The 20,473-nt window shown below is 40.4% G+C and overlaps 1 protein-coding gene and 1 pseudogene across 2 annotated transcripts in view; one reads left to right on the forward strand and one right to left on the reverse strand.

Annotated features, from left to right (window-relative positions):
* PLCL1 (phospholipase C like 1 (inactive)) overlaps positions 1-20,473 on the reverse strand; it is a 351,515-nt gene that overhangs the window by 7,200 nt on the left and 323,842 nt on the right. The window lies entirely within an intron of this gene.
* On the forward strand, positions 7,985-8,120 carry LOC122699028 (annotated as a pseudogene).

Below are 20,473 nucleotides of genomic sequence, written 5' to 3' on the forward strand. Positions count from 1 at the left end.
ATGTGAGTGTCCACACTCACAGCTAGAGTCACCCCTGGATAATACTGCAGCAAAAATTGGCCACAGACAGTATGATGGTGTTAGTACCTCTTTATTTGTCCCAGCTCCATTTGGTGGACATGACCATATTGTAGTGGGATGTGCACAGTGAATAACTGTTCAAAAACATGCTTCTGAGGAATCTCTGTATCATCTAAAAGGTGTAAGTGTTTTGCTCCAAGGAGAAACACACAACTATTACAGTGTCCTTTATTTGAGAAATTAAAATAGCTAATAAAAAATGTGTTGTTGTCAAAACAGATATATTTCTCTTGATGTTACACTACTGAAATATTGGGTAAAACTGTGCAAAGATGGCCTGGGATTCTTGCTCTCCAGAATGAAAGCCTAGTTATGTAGGGAATGTATACAACATGTTAGCGAGAGTAACAGGCACAGAGATGCAGCCACAGGGAAATTATGTACAGAATACCTCTAGTGCACAAAAACAGAAGTTCTCTTTGCATAAAGTTATCAATACTCAGATTTATTATTTTTCAAGACCTTGTCCACCAAATATTCAACTGCATCCTACTTGCCTCTTAAAAATTGGAATTTTTATCCTATGAACATTCAAGAAATATAGATGAATAGTTGAAGAGTAGTTCTGGTCTAAGGGTATTGACTTAATGGAACTTTTTGTGTTTCTCTTCTCCTGAAACTTTGAACTTAAAAAAAAAAGAAAAAACACTCTTTTTCAAATCTTTATCACATAAAGCAATTAAACTATTTCCTTTTTATAGGAAGAAAAAAGTGAACTACATTGGACATTAGATTTTATAACATTTATACAGTTCAGTTTTTTTAATTATCCTTATGACACATTTTTGTATTTGTCAGAACTCCAATTAATCAAATATCTCTGAAGATTATGGAAACAGAACCTAAGTAAGTATTTTTAGTATCTGAGAACCTAGATCTGAAAGAAGAATAATTTACAAAATGTAGAAGATAGTTCAAAAAAATTTTTTATAATAATTCAATGCCATACAACATTAAAGAATAAAACAGAATGACTTGTTTAATAACAACCATACAAAAGGTTCTAAAACATATGAAGTCATACTCTATTAATAGTCAACATAATGAAAACTATGTTTGAAAGTTAAATTTGATAATATATCTTTTAAGACCTGGTAAATAAGATTTTCTTTTTCCACACGTCTTTCTCAAATAACCTTTGTATTAACCATGTTTTTTTAAAGTAGTTTTCAATATACAGTAGACAATTATTGTGTCATTGTGTGAGTATGCATATATATATAGAGAGAGATAGAGAGAGAGAGAGTACTGAGCTTCCTTGCTGGCTCAGGCAGTAAAGAATCTGTTTGCAGTGCAGAAGACCTGGGTTTGAGCCTTGGGTCAGGAAGATCCCCTGGAGAAAGGAATGGCTACTCACTCCAGTATTCTTGCCTGGAGAATTCCATGGATGGAGGAGCCTGGTGGGCTCCATGGGGTCACAAAGAGTCAAACATGACTGAGTTGACTAATACACTTAAACATATACAGTCCTATATGTAAATGAAGTAGTTTAACATTATTTAAATACTATTCACTAATAATAACATAATTGCATCACTTTAACAGAATGAAATAAAAAATTATACGATTATTTCAACAGATACATAAAAATCATTTGACAAAATTCTACATCATTTCATGACAAAACTCTCAATAAATTGAGTACATATGGAATGTACTTCAATATACAAAAGGACATATGTGAGAAGCCCACAGGTAACACCATCAGTTCAGTTCAGTTCAGTCGCTCAATCGTGTCTGACTCTTTGTGACCCCATGGACTGCAGCACACCAGGCTTCCCTATCCACCACCAGCTCCCAGAACTTGCTCAAACTCATGTCCATCCAGTCGATGATGCCATCCAACCATCTCATCCTCTGTCGTCCCCTTCACCTCCTGCCTTCAATCTTTCCCAGCATCAGGGTCTTTTCCAGTGAGTCAGATATCCAAAGTATTGGAGCTTCAGCTTCAGCATCAGTCCTTCCAATGAATATTCAGGGCTGATTTTCTTTAGGATTGACTGATGATAGGATCTCTTTGCAGTCCAAGGGAATCTCAAGAGTCTTCTCCAACACCACAGTTCAAAAGCATTAATTCGTTGGCACTCAGCTTTCTTTATGGTCCAACTCTCACATCCATACATGACTACTGGAAAAACCATAGTTTTGACTAGACAGATCTTTGTCAGCAAAGTAATGTCTCTGCTTTTTAATATGCTGTTTAGGTTCGTCAGAGCTTTTCTTCCAAGGAGCAAGCGTCTTTTAATTTCATGGCTACTGTCACCAGCTGCAGTGATTTTGGAGCCCAAGAAAATAAAGTCTGTCACTGTTTCCCCATCTACTTGCCGTGAAGTGATGGGACCAGATGCCATGATCTTAGTTTTTTGAATGTTGAGTTTTAAGCCAGCTTTTTTAATCTCCTCTTTCACTTTCATCAAGAGGCTTTTCAGTTCCTCTTTACTTTCTGCCATAAGAGTGGTCTCATCTGTATATCTAGGTTATTGATATTTCTCCCTGAAATCTTGATTCCAGTTTGTGCTACATTCAGCCCAGCATTTCGCATGATATACTCTGCATATAAGTTAAATAAGCAGAGTGACAGTATACAATCTTTTTTTTTTTTTTTTTTTGACAGTATACAATCTTAACATAATCCTTTCCCATTTTGGAACCAGTCCATTGTCTCCTGTCTGGTTCTAACTGTCAACAGTAAAAGGTTGAAAGCTTTTCTTCTAAGATCAGGAACAAGACAAGACTGCCCACTCGTACTGTTTCTATTCAGCATGGTATTAGAAGACTTTACCGAGCAACTAGGCAAGAAAAAGGAATAAAAGGCATCCAAGTTGGAAAGGAAGAAGCAAGATGATGACCTGATGTTTTATACAGAAACTCCTAAAGACTCCGTAAAAACCTTTAGAACTGATCAGTGAATTCAGTCAAGGTGCAGGATACAAAATCAACATAAAAATATAATCAGTTGTATTTCTATACACCTACAACAAACTATCGGAAAGAGAAAGAAATAAAATAATTCCATTTACAATAGCATCAAAGATAATAAAATACTTAGGAATAGATTTAACATAGGAGGTGAAAGATCTGTATGCTGAGGACTAAAGGCGCTGATAAAAGAAACTGAAGATAAGACAAATAAATGGGAAGATATCCCATGATCATGGATCAGAATTAAAATTATTAAGATGGTCATACTACCCAAAACCACCCATAGATTCAATGTGATCCCTACCAAAATTCCAGTGGCATTTTTCACAAGAAGAGAAAAATAATCCTAAAATTCATATGGAACAAAAAAGATCCCAAATAGCCAAAGCAATCCTGAGAGAGAACAAAGTTGGAGGCATCTGACTTCAAACATCTGATTTCAAACTATATTACAAAGCTAATAACAACAGTATGGTACTGTCATAAAAAGACACATAGACCAATGGAACAAAATTGAGTCTAGAAATAAAAGACTGTGTTGTGTGCATAGTCGCTCAGTCGTGTCCGACTCTGTGTGACCCCGTGGGCTGAAAAACACCAGGCTCCTCTGTCCATGGGGACTCTCCAGGCAAGAATCCTGGAGTGGGTGGCCATGTCCTCCTCCAAATAAAAGACTAATAATAGATGACTGTTGTTCAGTCGGTCAGTCATGTCCAACTCTTTTCTGCGACTCCATGGACCCAGGTCTCCCACATTGCAGGCAGATTCTTTACCAGCTGAGCCACAGGAAAGCCTAAGAATACTGGAGTGGGTAGCCTATCCCTTCTCCAGAGGATCTTCCCAGCCCAGGAATTGAACTGGGGTCTCCTGCATTGCAGGCGGCTTCTTTACCACTGAGCTATATACACCGCCCAAAATAAGAATGGTCATTGAAAACAAAATAATTTGCATTTCAACATGTAAACACCCAAGCAGGTATTCAGGAAACCAGAATGAGGCAGATAGATACTTGCACTTACTTAATATGATTCATTTATATTTAAAAGAGAGATAACAGGACCAGATGCCTTTCTACACACATAAGATACAGGAAAATGACAATGTGATGTACCACATAGATACTAGTGTATCAACAAATAATGGCAACAGACCAGACTCGCTTACATATAATAAAAGAAGGAAGGAAATGATCTTAATTAAGATAGGGATAATACGTCAAGATAAGTACAGAATCTCACCATGGAGAAAAATGTGATAATCCCACAAGTGAAGAGGTAAATAATGTTCCATACACCCCATCAAATGTGCCAAATCTTCAAAAGAACCTTAAAGGACATTTTTCTTGTGGTTGATAATATCCACTTCTAATTCACAGGATACTGTGGAAGGCTTATCATGGATTATCAGTAATAACAAAATATCAAATCAAAGCCAATATCTCACTTCAGTTTGTTCCAATGTTACAATTATAGCAATTATACAATCAGGTCGACAGAATGCCCAGAGTGAATACATTATTCAATACTTTGGAAACAATATCTTTATTCATTTCACCTTACCTCTCAGTAACTCTCCCTTTCTCATGCACTGGGCCTTTCACATAACTTCTTGTTAAACAATCATTTACAAAAGTCCTCTGATTTGTATCTTAGAGCGTGCAGTCAGGCAGGACTCGAGAAAGTCTTGCAGGACATAGAGCAATTCTTCATTGTTTTGCACCATCCTTCACAGTGTAGGAAAGCCAACATTCCTGGCCTCTCCCACTAAACGGCAGGAGAATCCCCCTCCCTCCCAAAGTCACCTCTGCAATGCTCTTAAACACCCTTTAGGGGGCACTACTGTGCCTGTTAAGAACCATCAGGCCAGAATCTGGGGACAACATGTTGAGCACAGATGACCCCCGGCCACATAAAACTTAAGTCCAGTAAGGGATACAGGCATAAATCAAAAAGTCACAAACACAAATTTATGCCTAATTGCAAGTTGTGCTACATGCTTAAAGGAACGTGATGCTGCAAGAACAGGCAGTCTTGGGTATCAGTCAAGGCTTCCCTGTGAAAGTGACAACTGAACAACTTGAAAGATGGAGAGGCATCTTCATTTCTTTCCTGGCATCTTATAATCAGTGAAACACGATGTGAGGATCTCTTGATGCTCACCTTGAGTCTTTAATCCTCCTACAGTCTTACAGACACAGACAGCACAGGAGATTGGTCTAGAAGTATACTGCCTCTATGACACAGCACCACAATTGTCTGACATATCCCATTTTTCCTTATATTTCATTACTTAGAATTTATTTGTTTCCTTGAAATTTAAACTGGGAAAAAAAACATTGAAAGTGGAAAATGCTCAATAAAGTTTAATTTAGTGACAGTGTCATTCTGTTCCACCCAGTAAGCGCTCTTAGTCATTATTTAAAATTTTTGAAGGATAGCTATAATGTTTTCATAACTACATAGATGATTAAATGGACTCAAGATAGCTAAATAAATATATTGCCCAGGTTCACACAAAAACAAGCATGAGGGAAATAACTAATAACGTCTCCTTCCCAGGACAACAGATGGTTTTTCTTCACTGCATTATTTTTCTTTGTATTTAGGTACATTACATGCTATGCTGCACATGTCATCTAATAGATTTTAGAAATGTAGAGAAGGAGAAAATAGCTTAAGACTTTTTTGGTTTAAAAAAGAATAAAAAGTCCTTTGAGAAAACCTGGTGAATGTCCTTAGCATAAATACTACATTGGTGCTCATACTTTGATATCTGACCTTTTCCTTCAATATAGGTACAGAGTTTGGAATAATATAATAATTTTAATCTCAGCCAAATTTTCAGAAATCTGCAATACAGAAGCAATGATAGAAGATTCATGAGTAGGGAAAGTGTGGAGAAGATGATTGGTTTTCATTTTAAAGAACACTGCACCACCTGTCAGATTCCTTGAATGAAAGTGAAGTCGCTCAGTCGTGTCCAACTCTTTGCAACCCCGTGGACTGTAGCCTATCAGGCTCCTCCATCCATGGGATTTTCCAGACAAGAATACTGGAGTGGGTTGCCATTTCCTTCTCCAGGAATGAAAATCCACCAAGTATTAGCAAGGTCATTTGATGCCTCAGTTTCCTCATCCGTAAAATGACTATGATAATTGTACCCATCTCCAGGTTTAAAAGCAAGATTAAGAGAGATAATACATGTGAATAGTTTAGAACAATGCCTGGCATACATGGTAAACTCTAAAGATTGTTAGCTATTACTATTACTTTATAAATCGAAAATTTAAAGCTTTCAGTAAATGCAATGTTTCACTATCAGTACCATTATATATATAAACATCTATAGATGTTATAGATGTCTACTGTATTTTACCTTCTAAAATGTAACGAAACATAAGGTAATTTGAAGCTTAAAAAAAGCAAGTTGGTAAAGTCAGGGGAAATAAACCATTATTGAGAATAAAATTCAGGATTGATCGCCCATTAGCCCCATGAAAAATCTCATAATGTTTAAAATAAAAAGAGTAACAATTGCATTCATGTGGGAACTTACCTTGGAGAATCCCAGACCCTATCCTCCCCCCCACCCCCGAAAGTTTATTTTTTGTAATTTAGCAGTTACAACATTGTTCAGTATAAAACGTGGAAGCACTGCTCACTACTGAAATAAAAAAACAGCTGTTTCATTTAAGCCAGATGAGAAATTTAAAATGAACTGAAATCATCTGTCACCAAAAAAAAATTAATGACAAACATTATCTTTTGTGACAGACCTGTTATATTTCTGAAGATACCAGAAGATAGATTTCTGCAAGGGTACTCTGTTTAAGAAGCCATCTGTCTGCTTTGGGCAAATGACTCTGAGCCTAATCCACTTATAGAAAATGTCAACAAAATTGCTTCAATACCAGTGAGCTGAATAATAGAAAACCCCGAGCTAAACTTTAAAAATATGATTCCAGTGCAGAAAGCTTTATGACTTTATGTTTGTGCGGTGATACTGATATCCTGAGAATTCTCTTGCAGGCATTTTGACAAAGAACCATTCAATAAAACAACAAGAAGCCACTGCCTGTTGATTTGCCTGCTCTTTGCTTCCCAGCATCGTGATCATCTGCCTTTTGTCAACAGCTGAGTTAGAAGGACAAGAGAGTAACATCAACTTTAGAAAGGTGACAACGGCTATTAATTGTACTTTAAATGAAACTTTAGTAACAGATGGCCATCATCACAAAAAATATATCATAATATCTCAAATTAACATTCCTTGTATAATGAATGACTCTCTTGAGTGCTACAAGCCAAACACAGTGCGAGCTTCTCTAATATAAAAACCTCTGTTTTTCCATGGCTGATTCATGTCAATGTATGACAAAACCCACTACAATATTGTAAAGTAATTAGCCTCCAACTAATAAAAATAAATGAAAAAAAAAAAAAAAACCTCTGTTTGGCCAATTCATGCAATTTTCATTTTAAAAAGATTATCTACAATGGCCTGAAAGATGTAGGATGCCTCAAACCTCAGAACAGACAGAGCCTAGAGAGGTAGTTGCTAATATCAGAAGGATATTTTTAAAAATTCATTCTGGAGTTCGCTTGGTAAGGTTTCAGTTTAAGAAGTTATTGATAGCATTGCTGAAAGTATTGGCTTTTTGATTCACCCAAAAAATAAATCTCCAAAAATGCCAGGATAAGAGTATAGATACATTAACAAAAGAGTGAACATCAGATCACAAAATGGTCTCACCTGCTCAGCGGTCACAGCGCTGAGACATTCGGTGCCCGCGCGGCTCCCTGTGACGTCTGGCCCCGCGCTGCACCACGCCAGGAGCACCTTTCACGCTGCTGTCTGTGTGAACCGCATCCCCTGCAGCCCAATGCCAGACGCACTACATCTGGTCTAGACCTGCCCTCTACCAGGGACACTTATTCTTTATTCTCTGTCAAACCATAATGCTTTTACAAAGGCTTTAACTATCGCTTCTCGGCCTTTTGGCTAAGATCAAGTGTAGAACAAAGGCGTTAACTGTCCCCTTTTGGGGTGCATCACGGCGTGTGCCGAACCCGCCTATCCAGTGGTTCTATGGGTTCCCACTGACATGGGCATGCCTCCTAGGTACAGTGTTGGTTACAGCAGCCAAAGAGCTGTCAGCAAGACACTGGCAAACGTCGACCACCTTGTACGCCCCACACATTTCTTTATTAAATGAATTGGGCTACTTTTTATTAACAGTTAAATCGAGCTGCAGCCAACTCAGCTCCCTCCACAGTGACTGTTTAGAGATTTAGTCATTAATGAGGTATTCACTGTTGGCGGCCCAAATCCAGTAGCACATTTGGTTAAAGACCAGATTACTGTTACTCCGAGAAAATGTCAAGACCTGCGCTCGCTTGAGACTTTCTCAAGTTTCAGATCTCAAACTCAAGCCATCCACAATACCAAACTATTAGCAGCACATTTTCTTCATGCTTTTTTATGTTTATTTCAAAAATCATGTTACTTGAAAGTTAAAATAATAGCATCTAAATTTCCCAGTTGTCCACATTATGTCATGTTGGTGTAATCAACTTATCTATTGCTATCCATCTGTCTGTGTATACTTCATCCTGTATACCTCAGAAGGCATATCATGAAAATAAGGATTCTATGTAACCACAATGCTATCATAGTCCCCAACAAAGTTGGCATTCATTCAGTCATTTAATCTGAAATCGGTGCATTTAAATTTGCTCAAATGTACCAAAACATACTTTACAGATGTTTTATAAAATCCCGAATCCACTCAAGTTTCACATTCCTAGCACCTTTGAAAATAATGATCCAGCTATGTGAGTTAGAGCAGAAGCCTGAGTGACAGGAGAGTGCCTGGGGAAACTTCACAGGCAAGATCTCAGCAAGAAGTACCACCTCCTTAAAGACACACATTTATCTCCACAGCCTCACCCCTGTCCACTCCCCAGAATACGCACCACTAAATCATCACATACACTTGTCAAAACATTTCTTCTGAATGTCAAACACCATCACTCTTATATTCTTATTTTTAAATCAACTTTATAAATACAGACGCCTGGAAAAGTTCACTGTACACTCACTAAGCCCATTCAGTTTTATGAATGTCATGCTGCTCTTCCTAAGCAAGCCTCAGATTTCTTCCCAGAATAGATGACTCTGAAAAATCAAACTATCAGAAACTTCAATTTCAATATTTCAGTAGCTGGTATATTTTTAGGCCTTAGCTATACAAACCAAAAAATCCTTCCACATTTTTAGAGGAGCTTTAAATTATCCCCAAATTAAGGATCCAGAACTCCACTTGACAAGCCTTGCATGACCTTGTCCAAGACCACAGACTCCTTCCAAAAAAACAGTGCCAGGCTGACCTTGAGCGGGATGGCTTTGCTCTGTGCTTTAAAGCCCATCTCCCAAGAGTAGCATGGAAACATATACACTAACATATGTAAAATAGATAACCAGTGGCAATTTGATGTATAATTCAGGTAACTCAAACTGGGGCTCTGTGACAACCTAAGGGGTGTGATAGGGTGGGAGGTGGAAGGGAGGCTTAAGAGGGAGGAGACATAAGTATACCTATGACTGATCCATGTTGATGTATGACAGAAACCAACACAATATTGTAATTATCCTTCAATTAAAAATAAAGTTAGAAAAAGATTGGGGAAGAAAAAGCCCATCTCCCAGCCACGACTGGTTAAACCAAGCATCACACTGGGCCAAGAGTGGCCCATCAACAGGGGACCAGTGACTGATGAACTGGCCTGACCCCAGGCAGCACTGACAATAATTAGTCAAACCAACTAGATGAAGTCGCTCAGAAATTGGGCCTGGAAAACTGGAAAAGCCTCAGCTGTTGTTGTTGTTCATTCACTGAGTCACGTCTATCTCTTTGCGACCCCAAGGACTGCAGCACACCAGGCCTCGTTATCCTTCACCATCAACCCAGAGCTTGCTCAAACTCATGTCCATCGAGTTGGTGATGTCATCCTACCATCTCGTCCTCTGTCTTCCCCTTCCCTTCCTGCCTTCAGTCTTTCCCAGCATCAGGGTCTTTTCCAATGAGTCAGCTTTTTATATTAGATGACCAAAGTACTGGAGATTCAACTTCAGCATCAGTCCTTCCAATGAATATTCTGCACAGATTTCCTTTAGGATTGACTGGTTGGATCTCCTTGCAGTCCAAGGAACTTTCAAGAGTCTTCTCCAACACCACAGTTCAAAAGCATCAATTCTTTGACACTCAGCCTTCTTTATGGTCCAACTCTCACGTCCATACATAACTACTGGAAAATCCATAACTTTGACTATACGGATGTTTGTTGTACAGTCAAAGGTATGACTTTTGTGAGCCTTGGTTAGTTGCTCACAAAAAGAGGTGCTAGCAAAGAGAGGAAAGAAAGAGAGGAGAGAGCTGAACCTAAGGCCACAGCACTAGAGTGAAAATTCCTAAATTCTTGTTCCTAAGAGAGGAAAAGATAACACAATGCCCTAAAGCCTGCTCGCATTGTCATGATCTTCTAGCCTTGGTTCGGTGAGGCTGCCCATTCTGTGGCTCCCCTTCTTCCCAGGAGATGAGTTGCCCACACTGTCACAGTCTCACCCAAAAAAAGCCTGAATGAGTCCCTGGTTCCCTGTAACTCAAGCCAAAAAAAAAAAACTACTGAAACAAAGTTAAAAGCACACTTCTGCCCCAGCTAAGGCTTTCTTAAGCTTCTCGTAGCGAAAACCAGAATCAGTCAAAAAGAAAGGACAGGGCTTATAGCTGATGAGTGCAGAGCAAAGACACCAGCACATCCTGAATCAGCGGGGTGACCTTGGGAACATCATTCACTCCTGTGAGGGGCCAGTTCCTCCTCTATTAAACACTGAATGGGATGAGATGGTCTCTGAGTTCACCTTATATACCCAGGGTCTATCATTTACTAATTAGGGCTTGATTCAAAATCGCTGTGTTAAAATTCATTACTATGAAAATCATTTGATTTTCATAGTATCCTAATGTTCCTTGTCCTTATTTCAGAGCCTGTTATTTGTACGAAGTGAGAAAGTTGCTCGGCAATTAAACATGTAAAGCATACTAATTTCACTTATTTTAAATAAGAGAGACTGTCCAGTGGGCAAGAAATAAGGAAGCAATAAAAGTGCTCTGTTAGGGAAAGAACAGAGGACTGGGGAAAACGCGTGACAAAGATCCTAACCCTGATGGCAGTGGGGGCGCGGGGCTGAAGTCGCCGCATCAGAAAAGGTCTCCTGAAGACTTGGCACCTGAGCTCACAACTGGGGTGCAGGTGAAGTGCCCGATGCAAGGGTGTGAGCAAAGGTCCCAGGGGCACTAATACAGCAGAGGGCAGGCCTTATAACTGCTCGGCAGGACAGTGCAACTGGTTCCTCCAAGGGGAAAGGTCAGTGTGGCTGGGGTAGCGCTCAGAAGAGGAAGGTGATGAGAGGCGGAGCTGGAGAGGAGGCGGCCACAGAGAGCTCCACGGGGAAGGTAAGGCATTTACAGGAGGAGCCATGGAAAACCATGGTGGAGCTTTAAGAAGGCAGAATGGCCATGACCAGGCCTTTAGAAAGGCCTCCCAGGTGGTGTGTTCTGGAGTGGGGCAAGGGTAGATGCAGAAGGAAAGGTTCTTCACTAACCAGAGTGATAAATGACTAAGGCAATAGCTATGGGAAGGGAGACCTCTTAGGGAGATATTTAGGAGGTTGACCAGTGACGCTTGGTAACTGCTTAGAAGTGGAGGTTTGCGGAAAAGATCAAGGATTACCGCAGGACTTTTATTTGGCTTGCTGAGAGTTGTCATTCACTCATTCAAGCAGGAATAGCAGAGGTGTCGTGAAGGGCAGGCAGGAGATGTGGGTGGAGATGAGCACAATTTGAGCTGCCCTCTCCATGGCTGAGAGACCTCCAGAATGCAATACCTGATAGGTAGTTGGGAGGGATGGGTGGGGAGTGGCAGTCATCTAAGGGTAGGAAGAGACATGCATGTTGGATTCAATAGCATAGAGGGGGCAATAGAAACCATTTGCATGGACAGTATGACCCAGAAAGAGAGGATGGAGTAAGAGAGCCTAGCCTAGAACCCTAAGAAACACCAGAATTTAACAGAAGAGTAGAGGAAAGGTAACCTGCAAAAATTCCTGAGATGAAAAGCCAGAGATGTAAGAGGAAGGCCAGGAATGTCCAGAGGATATCCCCTAAATCAAGGGAAGCAGTGATGCGAGAAAGAGGGAGTGATCAGCCCTGAGAATGTTCCCAAGTAGTGAAGGGAGATAGAAGCTGACACACAGCCACGAGATCTCCTGGCAAGAAGGTGACTGGTGGCTCTGGTGAGAACAGTTGAATGGAGTGTCAGGGGGAGAAGACAGATTAAAGGTGACTAAGGGTGCGTGGGAGGCAAGGAAGTGGATACAACAAGTATAAACAACCTCATTAAGAAGCTTGGCAGTGTATGCCAAGAGAGAGATAGGAAGTCAAGTAGCCGGAGGGGAGCTGAAAGTATGTATAAGAGCCATTTCTTATGCATAAACACAGTCAAACTGAACAACGAACTGTGCGAGAACAAAGACAAAACATGAAGTGGAATAACTAAAGGCCTCTACTTCTTGGATTGATTGTTGTTCTCATTTGATTTTCATAGTATCCTAATGTTCCTTGTCCTTATTTCAGAGCCTGTTATTTGTACGAAGTGAGAAAGTTGCTCGGCAATTAAACGTGTAAAGCATACTAATTTCACTATCTCAATAAATGTACCTAAAAACTTAAAAAGCAGGGATTGCATATGGCCTATGTGTTCGACTACTCCTGAAAAATGAAGTGTTCTCATATTGTCCACCAGATGGCTCCCTTGTTTGGGGCTTAGGTAGGAAGCTTCTGTCTGTCCACAAAGTCTGTTCCAATGGTTAGAAACGGCCTTCTAACACCATTTTGTTTATTCCTCTGCTTCCATGTAGATTTGGACCTCAATCATTCTAAGTATGTAAGAGTGATCTCAAATAAATTCTGAGAACTTACAATGTCATAAATTAAAAATCCATGTGTCACCAACCAGTATATGTAAGCATTTTAGATGGAAAATACCTTTCCCAGCAAAATCTTAAACCAGTCATGGCTCTTCAAAGCAAAAAAAAAAAAAAAAAAGAAAGCTATCTGCTTTCTCAATTTGGTGAAAGGAGAAAAAACTAATTGTAAAAGGTTCAATACATTTGTTTCACATAAGTAGGTTAAAATAGCAATGTCTCTTTCATGTATAAGGCAGTTACTTTATACTTGCTGTTTGGAGAATTTTAACATGCATAACTTAACCTAATATGATATAAAGCTCTCAAGTTTAAATAATTTGTTTATGGCTCTAAGACATAAAGATTTTTCCTCTACTTGAAAGGGGTTATTAGCATGATTTAGCATTCAGGACATATTATCATTATACATTTATGATGTGGGTTGAAGGAAATCAAACCAGCCAATCCTAAAGGAAATCAACCCAGAATATTCAATGGAAGGACTGATGCTGAAGCTCCAATAGTTTGGCCACCTGATGCAAAGAGGTGACTCGTTGGAAAAGACTCTGATGCTGGGAAAGATTGAGGGCAGGAGGAAAAGGGGACGACAGAGGATGAGATGGTTGGATGGCATCACTGACTCTACGGACATGAGTCTGAGCAAACTCCAGGAGACAGTGAAGGACAGAGAAGCCTGGCGTACTGCAGTCCATGGGGTCACACAGAGCCGGACAAGACTTAGTGACGGAACAACAACCCCATGGACGTTTCTCTTTACCCTTCTCCCATCCTACTGTGCCTGAAGCACCACCAACACCAGAAATAGCATGGGAGAGGGGAGGGCAAGGGTTAGTTTTACAACCACCAGTGTACAAAGGGGTTAAGAACAGACCGCCACACACACACACACTCACACACACGCGTGCGCGTGCGCACACACACACACACACCATACCAGCTAAAACCAGTTTTCCTCAGTTGCCTATCTTTTTAGGAAACAGTTCTATCATTTTTAATTTGTTAATAGTGCAGCATGAATGTTAGCACCTCAGATTTGGAACCCAAATGGAAATGAGAAAAGCACCAAGATAGGAATGGCTCCCTCCACATGGCGCCTTGGAAAATCCCCATGACTGTCCCTGGGGACAACATCCCTTCTTTACCCCTCTTTCCTCGTTTTCTGAGAAACTTGAAAAAAATCATAAAGGTTAGCCTCTGAGTAAAATCACCCTCAGCAGGCAGGAACAGCCAGAGGATATTTGGAGAACTGCAGAGGGCTGTTCACGGTTGGAGTGCAGGGGAAAGTGAAGATGAGTACAAGAAAACTAAAAGCAGTGTTATGGTCATTAAGGAAAATGACCTACTTAACAAGGCAAAACAACCTCATCAGAGACAAACTAAAGGAACTGCATATACCTAGACAGGGCTTTAAACCTTGGTTACCCTGGAGACTTCAGAAGCTGCATTCCTCTAAGGAAAGTATCTGTTTATTTCATAGAGGCATGTTCATTGTGCTGCTTATGTAAAAATGTACGTCATATCTATTCAGAACAAACACCAACACATTCTAGCCATCTCCTAGCGCTATCCCCTGAGCCATTCTTCCTTGTCCTTTAACTTTCCATATTTATGTGTTGGAGCAGCCAGGCTGACACCTGCCAGACGATGTTTCAGCACTGAGAGAAATCAATGGATCCTGGCAGCCGTCTCAGCTCCCTTTAAAGGGTGACCTTTAGGAGCGGCAACAGAAGCATATCCCCCACCACGACATATTATTTTTTTTAATCCTCAGTTTCAGGTTGCATAGTTTTTAATAAAGTCTTCCCCTAATGTCAAGTTCAAGGGCACTGAACCATCACAGCGGATTTCCTTCTTCTCTACCCACATTTCAGCCTCTTCTTTTTTCCCTTGTACTTGGAAAAGGGGAGCTTGGCTGTGGTAAAGTTGACATTAGTTCTCCCAGCTGTGGAGGGTCCAAGCGCTGCTAGATTATTTTAAAGGAATAGTTTCCAACATTTCTAATCTCTATAAACCACAGAAGGTTTATATTATATAGTCAGGTTTTTTTAAATAAAAAGGAAAAAATATCAAAGACTGTAGTTACTACAGACAAATTGCTCATAAATATAAAAATGAAAACCCTAAGAATGCTAAACCTCAACATTCATAATACTAAAGGAAAAGGAAATCTATCTCTAGTTTAAAACCAAGCCCCATTCCTCATTTTGAAGACCAGACTAACATGAGATTCGTACCTTGCCCTGCAGCCAAAAGTGGGCTATTTTGTTCCAGATAGATATCTTTTGTCTATATATATGTAAAGAAATAGATACAGATATCTTCTATTCTCTAAGGAATTAACAGTGAAGGACTCTCTTACTTTACTTTGTAATTCTGGTATAACTCTGTAGCCCAGACAATGTTTGCTAAAGAACCTTTCTGCAATGATGGAAATATTCTATATCTCTACTGTCCAATATAACAGTTACAAAGCATATGTGGCTACTGAGCAACTGAAATGTGACTAGTGCCATGAAGATGGAATACACAATTCTCTTTAATTTTATTTATTTTCACTTCAGTAGATACCTGTGGCTAGTGTTTTTCACACTGGACAACATGGACTAAAAGATGACGCCAACCTTCAGCAATACAATGAATTAAGAAAGATTATTTTTCACTCTCTCCAGCCTCTTTCCTGACATAGGACTGGCGACAGTTAGAATTAAGTAACCAACTATGGCTTGCACAGGCTTCCCTTGTGGTTCAGCTGGTAAAGAATCCACCAGCAATGCAGGAGATCTGGGTTTGGAAGAACCCCTGGAGAAGGGAAAGGCTACCCACTCCAGTATTCTGGCCTGGAGAATCCCATGGACACAACTGAGCAACTTTCACTTTCACGGCCTGCACTTTTCAACATTTTCAACAACGATGAGAACGCACACTTTTTGAATGCAGTGGCTGCCTCTGTCATGGGCGCAGCTGTATCCTCAGCAGGCAGCACAAAGCCTTGCTCAAAGCAAAGCTCCAAAGTATTTGTCAAATGAAGGAATAGATTGGGAGCCATTGCCTACACATTCATCTCAACCTAGTATTTCCCAGGACTGTTGACATCCACCTCCCACAAAATCTCATTTCCCAATTTTTTAATTCTAGCAAGGAATGGTCAGTTCACCCAAAAACTAGCCCACCCTTTCATAACAAATATATTGCCCCCTACCTTTTACTCAGGCCCTTTTTAACAAGAATTTTCTAGAGGATGACCATGATACCAATAGCAATTTCAAGCTCAGGTGGAGTGATAACAGGTGTTCAGTTCGGTTCAGGTGCTCAGTCATGTCCAACTCTTTGCAATCCCACGGACTGCAGCATGCAGCACGCCAGGCTTCCTTGTCCATCACCAACTTCTGGAACTTGGTCAAACTCATGTCCACTGAGTAGGTGATGCCATCCAACCATCTCATCCTCTGTCGTCCCCTTCTCCTCCTGCCTTCAATCTTTCCCAGCATCAGGGTCTTTTCCAGTGAGTCAGTTCTTCACATCAGGTGGCCAAAGTATTGGAGCTTCAGCTTCAGCATCAGTCCTTCCAATAAATCAGGACTGATTTCCTTTAGGATTAACTGGTTTGATCTCCTTGCAATCCAAGGGACTCTCAAGAGTCTTCTCCAACACCACAGTTCAAAAGCCCTCAGCTTTCTTTATGGTCGAACTTTCACATCCATACATGACCAATGGAAAAACCACAGCTTGACTAGACAGAACTTTGCTGGCAGTAACAGATATATCAGTGATATGTTAATACCTGTGCTGTGCTTAGTCACTGAGTTGTGTCCAACTCTTTGCAACACCATGGACTGTAGCTCACCAGGCTCCTCTGCCCATGGGGATTCTCTAGGCAAGAATACTGGAATGGGTTGCCATGCTCTCCTCCAGGGGATCTTTCCAACCCAGGTATCAAACCCAGGTCTCCCACATTGCAGGGAAATTCTTTACCATCTGAGCCACCACGGAAGCCCTGTATATACCTATTATCACTCCACCTCTCCAGGGAGGCAGGAGCTAATGGAATAATAATGGATATATTTATATATTTGGTGGGAAACATGAGCCAGTAGAATTCTTCTAATCACCAAGAAGACTGTCCTATCTACCCACATCCAGAACAAGTCATGTGACTACACACACCCCACATCACAGTAAAATACATTCTAAGTAAATTATAGTTTGGGCCAATGATCAATAGAAAATTGTGACATGTTTTTTTCCTACTGGGTTTTATATTAGAAAACCCCTTAAATTGTACAATCTTTTTCTTCCTGGGTTACTGCTATGGACTTTCATCTGTTGAAGCCTTAATCCCCAACATGATGGTATCTGGAGGTGAAACTTTGGGAAGGTAAATAGGTTTGGATGAAATAATTAGTCCCCATGATGGGACTGGTGCCCTTATAAATGGATGAAGAGTCAGACACAACTTAGCAACTGAATAAAAAATTTAAACTCTCTCTCTCTCCACCATGTGAGGAAACCAGAAAGAGGCTTCTCACCAGAAATAGATCTGCTGACACTCATCTCAGACTTCCCAGCCTCCAGAACCATGAGAAATAAACGTCTGCTGTTTAAGCCAGCCAGTCTATAGTATTCTTGTAATAGCAGCCCAGAATGGTAAAGACAACTACTGTATTAGTTTCCTGCTAAGTCACTTCAGTCATGTCCGACTCCATGGGACCCCATCCCTGGGATTCTCCAGGCAAGAACACTGGAGTGGGTTGCCATTTCCTTCTCCAATGCAAAAGAGTGAAAAGTGAAAGTGAAGTCGCTCAGTCATGTCCGACTCTTTGCGACCCCTTGGACTGCAGCCTACCAGGCTCCTCCGTCCATGGGATTTTCCAGGCAAGAGTACTGGAGTGGGGTGCCATTGCCTTCTCTGATTAGTTTCCTAGGCCTACCAGAACAAAGAAACACAGATCAGCGACTTCCCTAATGGTCCAGTGGCTAAACCCCACACTCCCAGCACAGGAGGCCCAGGTTCAGTCCCTGGTGGGAGAAGCAGATTCCACATGTTGCAGTTAGGAGTTCACATGCCGCAACTAATGCCCAGTGCAGCCAAATAAATAAATAAAATAAAATATTTTAAAAATTTTAAAAAAAAGAAACACAGACTGGGAGGCTGGATTAAACAACAGAAATTTATTTCCTCACAGTTCTGGAGGCTGGAAGTCTGACACCATTGTGTGAGCAGGGCTGGTTTCTTCTGGGGCCTCTCTCCTTGGCTTACTGATGGCACCTCTCCCTGGGTCCCTACCTGGTCTTTCTTCTGAGTGTCTACATTTAATCTCACTTTCTATAAGGACGCCAATCATATGGGATTAGGGACACCCCTCCCCAGTGACTTTTCATTTTAACTTAGCTACCCCTTTAGAGGCACTATCTCCAAATAAGGTCACATTCTGAGGTAACAGGCATTAAGACTTCAACATATGCACTCTGTGACTCAAGCTGACTTCTTATATACATCCAATCACACTGGAAACCCATGTTGAAAAAAATTGGAGATAATTTGCCTATTGTACTATGAACAAAGAGCCTTTCTCTGCCCATCTGAAGACTCCCTCTGCAATTATAGATTTGTTAATTTAGGGTTTAATTATTATTATAAAGTTTAGCTTTACTATTGTCGATATTTTTTTTCATGTGTTATTTGTGAAATAGACAAGTAACCACTGGGACAGTCTTGTCATAGACAGACAAGAATTCTGGGTCCAGACAGCCTGGATTTCAATTCTGGCTCTGCCACTCGATAGCTAGTCGACCTTGTTAAAGGTCAGCCACAACCTAACTTCTCTCTTAGTTTCCTCATGTGTAAGTCATAAATATTAGTAGTACCTACATCATCTGGTTGTTTTGGAATTGAATGGTTTAATAAATATGAAATACTTGGAACACTCTCTAGCAGAGAATAATCATTTTATAACCATTAGCCATTATTATTATTCATTGTTGCTGCTAAAGTGCATTCTGTATTAAAAAATATTTCTAAGAGAATCAAATTTATCAATTTCAACCAGTCATATGCTTGATTCCAGTTTTAGAGTGAGTATTCCTGAAAATGTCCCATTTCTTTCTGGTGTACACAAGGACTGTTTTCCAATAAACCTCTAAGTTATTGAATAAAAATAATGATGATCTAAAGATTAGAGGACTTTTCCACAAGCATAACGAAGACCAGTGTGTGAAGGTCTGCCTATTTGAGGTATAAGTAAATCCAGGAAGGAGAGCAAACTTTCAAAGCATTATCATATATTTATAGCACTAGGTATATGATGAGCTCTTGATAAATATTTAAAGAGTGACAGTGATGAAGATGGTGATGATTCACAAAGGGAAGAAGGAGCTCAAAAGATAAGTTACCCAGACTTTAAAGAAGATCATATAAAAAATTCTAAAGTTCAGTCACTTGGATTGTTAATGATATCTGAACCATGCTGGAAAAAGACAAAAAAAAAAAAATTCAAAGATAATTAAAGTATCTTTTTTAATCCTCTTATGAGCAAATACAGGCAATAGTGACTAAAGTCTTATTGCACTAGGGCAATTTTTAATATCATTTGGGGTTTATATTCAAATAATTCCGTTCAACAAACATATCTTGAGCACATACCATCTGCTGCTTCTATTGCTATAACAAAAAATTGAATGCAGGAACTAGTTGTAAAATGTAGAACACGGCCACCAACAAGTGTCTATATTGTATACTTAGACTATTTTGTATGTGTGTGCACACTGCATTTACAGGGCACGAACTGAGGAAAACGGCTGAAAGGAAAACTGTGCAAACTGTGCAACTCTACAAACAACCTGAGAATAGCCACTAGTTGCCGAACAGACAGAAGACAAGTATCTGGAGGATGAGAAAAATAAAAGTGGACCGTGAGCTTCCAGAAAGGAAAAGCTAAAGCCAGATTATCAATCTAATGCCCATTGTTGTGTGCCTGCGTTCTCTGAAGACAGAACGCCCCGGTTAGACAAGATGAGCCTGGGGAGGAATAGGCCAGGGAAAATGACACCTCCCAGTGGTAGGAGGGGGAAGGAAGAGAACAAAATGCCAGCCCCACGAGGACATGGAGCTGCCAAGAGCTGCAGAAACACCTGTCTCCCCAACGGGCACCCAGGCATTGAGTGGTCACCGTGGACACCAGGACTGCGGACGTGAAGAACAAGCTTTGGAGTCACACAGATAAGGGCCCGTGTCGAGCTCTGCTGCTTCCAAGTCAGTTATGTTCTCTGGAAAGAGCTGCTTAGCTTCTGGAACCCTCTGTGTTCCCAGCTTAAACTCAGCACCGTGGTGAGGCACAGCCCCAGCCCTGAGGGAGCGCAACCTCGTGCGAGAGAAGACGTGGGGACAAATCCTCACAATACAGGAGCGACACCACATACAAGCTAC

Source organism: Cervus elaphus, chromosome 8, assembly GCF_910594005.1.
Source record: "Cervus elaphus chromosome 8, mCerEla1.1, whole genome shotgun sequence".
In the NCBI taxonomy this organism is placed as follows: domain Eukaryota; kingdom Metazoa; phylum Chordata; class Mammalia; order Artiodactyla; family Cervidae; genus Cervus; species Cervus elaphus.